Source organism: Cynocephalus volans, chromosome 5, assembly GCF_027409185.1.
Source record: "Cynocephalus volans isolate mCynVol1 chromosome 5, mCynVol1.pri, whole genome shotgun sequence".
Lineage (NCBI taxonomy): Eukaryota > Metazoa > Chordata > Mammalia > Dermoptera > Cynocephalidae > Cynocephalus > Cynocephalus volans.
The window spans coordinates 164,327,908-164,337,540 of record NC_084464.1 but is presented as its reverse complement, the minus strand read 5'-3'; the positions used below and the strand labels follow the sequence as shown (position 1 = coordinate 164,337,540).

The 9,633-nt window shown below is 40.3% G+C and overlaps 1 pseudogene; it reads left to right on the top strand.

Annotated features, from left to right (window-relative positions):
- Nucleotides 1-7,653: 7,653 nt before the first annotated feature.
- On the top strand, nt 7,654-8,224 carry LOC134379194 (S-methyl-5'-thioadenosine phosphorylase-like; annotated as a pseudogene).
- Nucleotides 8,225-9,633: the final 1,409 nt, after the last annotated feature.

The window sequence follows — 9,633 nt, the reverse complement described above, 5'->3', positions numbered from 1 at the left end:
AGACGCACACCGCTTCTGCTCCATCCACTGAACAAAGCACATGTCACGGCCACACCTCACCTCACAAAGGGTGGAGGTGTGCAAGCTCTCGTGCAGCTGGGAGAGGAGCAACAGTCCTGGCAGCCAGCCCGACAACTGTCCCCCCAGTTCTGTAAAGGAGAAAAACGTGGCTGAAGTTGTTTTCAGAAATACGTAGAATAAATACCTGTAAATCTATGGTGGCTCTCTCTTGGTGTTCATGTTACTGCAAGTAATTTCCATATTCCTTATAACTTTCTATGTTTTAGAGATTTTTATAATAAATATTATTTTTGCCATCTAAACAATAACAAATTAAACAACAATGTGTTCTTCTAAAGGAATTCATAGAGGGTTATAGACAGGAGCTATGAGTGGTTGGAAGAAGGGTTTAGATAAAATCATATCAATATCTCTATAGGTGCTCCAAGCCACAGCAGGGACGAGCCTTCCCTTAGAAACCATCAGAGACCCCGCGGGGACCCAGCCGCACATGGCGTCTGATTCCACGTGCGCTCTGGCCTCCTCCTCCAGGGGTGTGTCTGGTGAGGCTCCGCTTAATGGCTTCAATCACACTGCTTATTTAAAACATAATCCTGAAGTAAAAAAGAAAGAGTTTTGACTTATTTTATATCCTGTCTACAGGGAGTAAAGGCTGAAAAAATATAAAGGAATCACTAGTAATTGAAACTAGGCCAATCTGAAATCTACATTTTATGCCAGGCAAAAAAAGAAAAGGTGTAAGTTTTATTTTTATTTTTCATCTTCTTGGGAACAGAGGAAATCATTTCATTTTCCTGTTTTTTTTTTTTCTTCTGGGAAATTTATTTAAGTTCCTCTATTTTTTGCTGAGCTGGAGGTAATTTATATGTATTGATGAAGACTGCTGATTGAGAGATTTATAGGTGACGGCTTTCACTTGTATTTCAGCGCAGCATGGCCATGAAAAGTGCCGAAAGAAAAAACTGCAGCTTTCGAAGAAAGGAAGAACAGTGTTGAGATAACGACGGGGCAGGGTGCTGGGGAGGTGAGGTTGGTTTGTTCTGCTACATCTGTCTCCCCAGGGCAGGTTCCCAGCTGAGTTCACCTTCTTACTAAGGGGGTGTAAAGCTAGGTGACCACACTAGTAGTCGGGCCTTTTTACCTGCCGGTAATCCTGCACCAACTGGGTCAGTTGTTGCACTAGGGCTGGGTCTGAAGCTCCCAGACCCCTCAAGCCCATTCACAGACTGGGGCACAAACCCTTCATATGCCAGGCTGGGTCACCAGACCCCATCACGCAGGTCTATGTGCTAGTTAACTGGCCAAAAGTTCCTTGGAAGCCATAGGTTGGAAAGCATGGCTCTGCCGGGTGGATGCCAAAGGCCTGCTTCACTAAAACTCTCTCTCTCTCTGTCTCTCTCTGTCTCTCTGTCTCTCTCTCAAGAACACAAGAATAGCAACAAAACTAAAAAGATACATTGGCGTGCATGTGCACTAACTCCACCCCCCCACCCCCCCAATTTGCTTACAAAGGATGCTGAACCACACCCAACTGGACCCAGGCGAGGGCCTTGACCAAACTATTCTATTTTCCCAACAGGAAGACTTTCTTTCTGACATGTCTGAAAGTCAGCTTTTGTGATTCTAAACTTGTCTCTATTTTTTCAATAGAAATTTCAGAGCATCAGTTTAGTTTAATACAGTCCTGTTTTTTCCTCTTTCTTTTTCCTTTACCAAGTGTGACCCAGTGGGGCTATTGGTTAGCTGTTGGTTAGAGTGTAGCCTTATAATGAATGACAAGGTACAAGTTCAAATTCTCATACTGGCCAGCTACCAAAAAAAAAAAAAAATTCAAAGTGTGACTGGGGAGATACTTGGAGAGCCCATCTCAGCACGTGGAAGTGGAGGATTGTCGAGCTCTTTTACCTGCCCATAATCCTGCACTGACTGGGCCAATTGTTGAGCTAGGGCTGGGTCTGGAGCTCACAGACCCCTCAAGCCCATTGCTCAGACTGGGTCACAAACCCTTCACATGCCAGGCTGGGTCCCCAGACCCCTCACACGCCAGGCTGGGTCCCCAGACCCCTCACATGGAGGTCAATGAGCTAGGTAACCAGCCAAAAGGTCCTTGGAGCTGCAGTTTTGAGAGCATGGCTGCACAGAGCGGTGGACGCCAGAGGCACACACCAGCCGGGGTGGCGGTGCTGAGCTGCACATGTGCAGTAACTCCACCCACCCCCACACACAATTTGCTTACAAAGAATGCCCTGTACCCCCCAACCTGACCTAAGGTGAGGGGGCCTGATTAAATTATTCTATTTTCCCAACAAGGATCCTTAAAGGCAAGTGCCCATGAGGGAGCTAAGCTCAACCCTGACCTTGGCCTCGATCGATAGCCCCATTGATCCCTGCAAGAGTATCCCCAGCTCACACCACTTAGAGGTGTTATTGAAGTGATATTAAAAATACTGGTTTCCCAGTTGTGCCACTGACACTGGGGAACAACCCGCAGTGTCACCTAGCCAGCCGCCTGGCCCCAGCTGGTGGGAGGTGGGGGAGTGTGGAGGATAGCTAAAGAAGAAAAATCTGCTTGGCCCCGCAGGATTCCTAGGAGTAACTATAACCACATAAGAGTAGAGTTGGTTACACAAACTTCCTTAGGCTGAGACTCGATCTGGAGGTCAGGATGTTTGTTCCTTAGGCTAAGACGATTTGAAGGTCAGAATGTTTGTTCCTTAAACAAATATTTGCCTTATGGCTTAGGATGACATCTGTAATGCCAATCTCAGGTAGTCTTTGCAGATAACAAACAACTACAAACCTGCTTTGAAGAACACACATCCTGGACCCTAAGGCACCACGGAAAACCTGATCTCAGCTGAGCAGATTCACACATAGCCCCCAGGACCCCCACCCGTGATATTGCGCCACAGATGCTTGTGATTAGAGGAGTCAAGGAGTCAGGGTCTTAAAAGCTCCCTTGGCTAACATGGGCTCCTTTGAGTGGCATTCAGATAAACGCTAATCTTTAACACTGCAAACTTTGGTGTGAGAGATTTCTAAGACATTTGGGCAGCAGATGACGGACCCCTCTCTGCTCTGTATTAGGTAACATCATAACCTCTTGTGTGAGGACCAAACCCATCTCTCCCTAAGTAGAACATTTTTGCCAGTTTGCTTTTCAAAACAATGATTATTTTGTTGTGGGATATTTCAAGTCTGCAGAACAGTATAGAAAACAATATAAACAGAAACTGTATACATACCACCCAGCTTTGTCAGATCTTATCATTTAGCCATATTTGTTCCCACTGTTAAAAAAATAAATAAAACATCACATATTGAATTGAAGTACTCTAGGACTTTCCCCTAAGACCATGTTCCTTTCTACTTCCACAAAGACAACCGTTATTCTGAATTTGGTATTTATCATCCGCTGCTGTATTTTTTACTTTTATTACATATGAATAATTGCATAAACAATGCATAATTATTCTGTGTATTTTAAAACTTTATACAAATGACAGCATACTGTATGTATAAGTGTAGTTCTGAAATTTATGTATTTTACTCAATATTGTTTTTTAGCTTTGTGCAATTATAGTTCATTCACCATAGTGCTATATACAGTGTTCAATTGCAGACTATACCACAATACAGTCATTCATCTTTTCCTGCTGAAAGACATTATTTATGAGTATTTTCAATCTCACTATCATGAAGAGTGATCTAGTGTGTGTTTCATTTCCTTGTCAATGTTTTTGTCTGGTTTTGGTATCAGGGTAAAGCTAGCCTAATAGAATGTGTTGCCAAGTATTCCCTGTAAGAAAATAATCTAAGTGATTCATTTTCAGAAATGACTTATCTGAGGGTGTTTTATTGAGATGATAATTAATTATGAGCCCCTCTGGTTTTCTTCATTTTCCTGGAGGGTTGCTGAACAGATAAGGCTCTCCTTGAGATGGTAATTAGTTGCTAGCTCCTTTGGTTTTCTTCCTTCCCTGGTGTTTCTCCCTTCACAGGGCTTTAGTGGGCCTTTTTTGTGGGCTTGTCCTGAGCCCTCAGACAAAGGAATTCCTTGCAAGGAGGTAATAAATCTTAGGCACCATTTGGGAAGATTGTGTACCCCATAGTACTCAGCCAATGAGGAACCAGGGGGAGAAACTTGCACACTAGGTAATAAATTGCTCAGTGTAACCGTTTTGGGCATGCCTGCCCTTCAGACACCTGATCTTGCAAGACCACCATTAAAGCCTCGCTCGCTGTACCTCATGTCCATCCTTCAGCATTGGATGGGTGAGGGCATTTCTCACATTCCCTGCCCATGAATTTTCCTTACAAGTTTGTGCATGGCTGGTGTTATCTCATCCTTGAATATTGATAGAGTTCTCCACTGAAGCTATTGAGTTTTCTTTATGGGAAACTTTTTAACTACAATTTCAATTTCTTTAACAGACATGAAAGTATTTAAGTTACCTTTATCTCCTGAGTGAGCTTTGATAATTCATGTCTTTCAAGAAATTTGTTTATTTCATCTAAATTTTAGAATTTATTAGCACAAATTTCTTCATGTAGTCTCTTCCTATTCTTTCATTATGGTGGCATCTGTATCGATGTCACCTCTCCATTGTGACACTGGTGTGTTGTATCTTCTCTCTTTTTTCCTGATCAAGCTTGCTAGAAGTTTTTCAACTTTATTGTTTGTTTCAAAGAACCTTTTTTTAGTATTATTCATTACTGTTTTTCTGTTTTCTACTTTGAGTTTTGCTCTGATCTTAATTTTTTCCTATCTTCTGTTTACTTTTAGTTTAATTTACTCTTTATTTCTCAGTTTATTAAGGTGAAAGCTAAAATCATTATTTGAGATCTTTCTTCTTTTTTAATATATGTGTTTAGTGGAATAGATTTCCCCTACTTCCTGCTTTAGTGACATTTCACAAATTTTGATACAAATGTCATGTTTCTCAGTTCATGATACTTTTTGATATTGCTTTGATTTCTTCCTTAGCCTATAGATTATTTAGAAGGGTGCTATTCATTTTCCAAAATTTGAGGTTTTTTTCCACAGAGATCTTTTTGTTATTGATTGCTGATTTCATTCTATTGTGGCCAAACATTTATTTTGTATGATTTTAATTATCGTAACTGTATAAAGACTTGTTTTATGGCTAAAATATGGTATATATTCCTAAATGTTCCATGTGCATGTGAATGTGTAGCTTGCTGTTTTGGGATGGAGTGGTCTGTAAATGCCCATAAGTTCACATTGGTTGGTAGAGTTGTTCAGGAATTCTATATTCTATTTCCTTACTGGTATTCTATGTATTTAATCAGTTATCGAGACAAGTGTATTACAGTCTCCTGCTATTACTAAGTATTTATCTACTTCTCTTTGAAGTTCTATCATTTCTTCCTTCTTGTGTTTTCAAGCTCAGTGATGGGTGCCTAAACATTTAGAATTTTTGTGTCCTCTTAGCTTATTGATTCCTCTTTCCTTATGAAATGACTTTTTATCCCTGGTGATAGCCAGCACTATGAAATCTCATATTTCTAATAGTAGTACAGCCATTCAACTTTCTTTTGATTAGTAATAGCATGGCATATTATTTTTACTTTTAAGCTACTTGTTTTCTTATATTTAGAGTGCATTTCTTACGGGCAGAATATGGTTGGGTCTTGCTATTTTACCCAACATAACAGTATTTGTTTTTTAATTGCGTGTTTATGCTATCTACATTTTACAATTATTAATGTAATTAGGGTTAGATCTACTATCTTACTATTTGTTTTTGTTACCTCACTTGTTTTAATCCTATCTTCTATTAATCCCATTCAGTATGTTTTTAATTTCACTCATTATAGTTTTTATCTCTAGAAGTTTGATTTAGGTCTTTTTTTTATATCTACCATGTTTCTGTTTAGTTTTTTGTACGTGTGGAATTCAGTTAAAGTGACATTTTTAGTGCCCTTATCTGCTGTTCTAACATCTGTATCAGTGCTGCGTCTGCTTAGATTGACAGATTTTTCACCTCGTTATGGGTTATATTGTCTTGCTTCTTGACATGCCTGGTTATCTTTTTACATGCCTGATAATCTTTGATTGGATGCCAGACATTGTAAATTTTACCTTACTAGGTGTTGAATATTTTTATATTTCTGAAAATATTCTTGAGCTTTGTCCTAAGACATAGTTATGTTACATAGAAACGGTTTGATCTTTTACATTTGGCTTTTAATATTTGTTAGGTAGGACCAGAGCCGTATTTAGTCTATGGCTAATTATTTCTTAGCACTGAGGCAATGTCCTTCTGCATACTCTGCCCAGTGTCTCATATCTTCCCCAGTGCAACATGAGGTTTTCTAGTCTGGCACTGTTCTGGCCTCTGTGTGGGCACCAGCTACTCTTTCCTCTAATCCTTTCATCTAGTTCTCTCCCTGCCTCATATAGTTTCCTTGCTTGAATATGCTGATTATTATTCTGCTGAATACTTGAGTGGGTGCCCTTTGCACATCTCTGGGGTTCTTTGCTGTCTCCTCTCTGGTACTCTCTCCTTGAATTCCAGACACCCCATTCCCCTCTACTCTCACCTCTGTATCCTTCAACTCAGGGAACCCACCGGGATCCACCTGGGCTCTCCCTTCCTGCCCTGTGTCCTGGAAAATCTCTCTTAAATCTGTGAGCTGGACAAGTTTTGAAAACTGTCGTTTTAAATATTTTGTTTATTTTTATCTTTGCTTTCTTTTTCTTTTTCTTTTTTTTTTTTTGTTTTTGTTTTTTGTTTTGTTTTTTGGGCTTTGTTTGTTTGTTTGTTTTTCAGGCAGGACAGTAAATCTCGTTCCTCTCACTCCGTCTTATCCAGAATTGGATATCCTACAATTGTTTTCAGTGTATTGATTTAATAGCCAAAAATCTTGCTGAAGTCCTTTAATAAGACTATCTAAAGAGTCTATGTGGACAAACATATTGACTGTAAATAATGATAGTTTTATTTTTTCCTTTCCAATGCAATCTTTTAAAAAATTTTGTTCTTTGTTCTTTCTGTTCTGACTATAATCTGTAGTGTAATGTGAAAAGGGAACAGTGAAGGAAACTTCATTGTCTTGTCACAAGTACCTCCAATATTTAGTCCTTAAATAGTTTATTTTTTAAAAAAAACTAAACCTTTTATCAGATCAAAAAAAGTTTATTTCTCTTTTCAACTGAAAAAGAGGGTATTTTTAAAATCATGAATTAAATTAAAAGAATTTTTTTGTTTATTTATTAAGATGATCATGTGGTTATGTTGTTTCAATTTCATAATGTGGTAATCAAATTAAAAGGTTTTTAAATGTGAAGCCATCTTTTTGGTCCTGAGATAAACCTAGATTCATCATAGAGTATCTTTTTTAACACGCATTGGTAGATTTAGTGTGCTGATATTTAGCTTAGGATTTTACAAAATGTTTACTAGTGCAATTGGCCTTTAATATAATATCATTGTTTTACTAAACGATTCATAAGTTATAGAGTATATCACCTTTTCTGTTCTCCGTTTCAGTTTGATAAGTTTGGAATTATCTGTTAATAGTAGCACAGACTTTGTTTACAGAGCAACCTGAGAATAGTGTTCTGTTCTGTATTTACTCACTTACTAAATTTTTGGAATAGATATTATGCAATTGTTTCAATTGAGAGAGGAGATTCAGTTGGGCGATATCATCATCACTGATCAGGTCACCGGCAGGGCCACCATAAGCCTCAGACCTCCTGTGATCGGAGTCATTCCTGTGCCAGAGGACGGTGCTGTATTCCAACAGCTGAGCCATTTTAGCCCCAAACAAGAGAGATACTCATAGATACTGCTAAGAAGCTAGGACTCTGGTGCCACCCAAAGGGGACAATGGTCACAATTGAGGGACCTCCTTTTAGCCCCCGGGCGGAAAGCTTTATGGTCTGCACCTGGGGACAGGTGTTCTCGATAAGACCACAGTTCCAGAGGTGCTTCTACCAAGGAGGCTGGAATTTGCTCCACAAGTATTGCCATGGCAACGGATTATGGATGCTGGAAGGGGCACAAGGAAGCAGTTTTGATGGACCAGGTCTAAAGACCCTGAAGGGAAATGCCAATAAAGCCCAAAGTTTCCTCCTCAGTCCCATACCTCAGGCAGGGTCCCCGGAATGGTCAGAATGCTCCATAACCTGAAGAATAGGACCCAGTTTTCTGTTTTATTACCAAGACATTAAAATAGCATGTCTTTCCAGAAGACAAGACTTTGCAATTTCAGTCATCTTGAAAATTTCTGCTTAACTTGAATAAAAGGACAGATGGACACGTGGCGTTCATGCTCTTATGTGCAGAAGGAGGACAGGGCAAGAAAGACGTCGCATTGTGCGTGTGACAGCCTCCTCCTGAAGGACAGGCACGGCTTCAAGACACAGAAGACAGGCAACGACCAGTAAACGCGTGGGGAAGTCTTCCAGTTGAGGAAAAAAGACCAAGGAGATATTATTCTGTCCTCCCCCTTTTAGATTTGCAACCGTAAAGGCATCGGGAGAAATCACCCTCATAGACCAATATGGAAAAAGAGAAAAAGATTTTTATTTCCAGCAGCCGGGACTGCACCAGCCAATTCAAAATGCAGCCCCGAACTTTCTTTGTTCTCAGTTTTTAAAGCTGCAAGCACGGCCACTGCGCCAAGAGGTATTAGCCAATGCAAGCAAGCCAACAGAACATGAGCTAGTTTTGCAGTTAGCGGAGTTCCTCCCATCCCACCCCCACTTTTCTGCCTGACTTTCACACAATGGAGGGGCTATCTTAAGTGGCGTCGGTCCTGCTCTTAGAAAGAGGGCATTACTTTAAGGGGTTTTTCTTACTGTACACTTTTCCTCAGCAGAGCCCTTGTAGGGCCTCATCTCCGTGTTAGGGTTTCAGATTTAATTCCCTGCCTTCCCAGGGACCTAATACCATGTGGATGTTAGAATATAAGCCCCTGATTTACCAAAACCAGTCGTTCCCATCCCTACCTGAGTGCTGCCACAGCCCAGACCTCCCTCTCTGGTGTTCAGTGCCCTTTATTTCTGACATCTGGGATTTTGCTTGCTTGCTTGTGAATTAAGCTAGATATTCCAAAGGATAATTGGTATATTCTATTCAGCATTTCTAGTTTTAAAGATGTAGGATGTTCAGCATATTTTATCCACAATATTGTTGGGATTGAAAGTCACTAGAATTGTTCAGATATTTTTCTCTGTCTTTAAGTTCTTCTAAATAAATAGCATTTTTTTTTTTGAGTACAGAATAGCTCAATAGCCAGATGACCTAAATTTTCTCATCTTCGTGGAGAGATGAAGGCCTGTCACATAATATTGGTCAGTCACTTAATGCTGCCATGTTCATGGGGAGAAAGCTCCCTGTCCACCCTACAGTCACAGCATGGATCTACCTCGCTCTCACTTTTTGGTGGGCACCATGCTGGGGCTTCACGTTCACTGTCCACCTAACCCTCCCTACATCCTGATAAGGGGGTGTTTGTGTTCTCCTTTCACCAAAGGAGAAAATGGGGCCCATAAAAGTTAGTTTGCTTCCCCAAGAATACTTGTGTAATAAATGTCAGCGCTACACTGGTATCCAAGTCTGTCAAACCCCAAAAAAC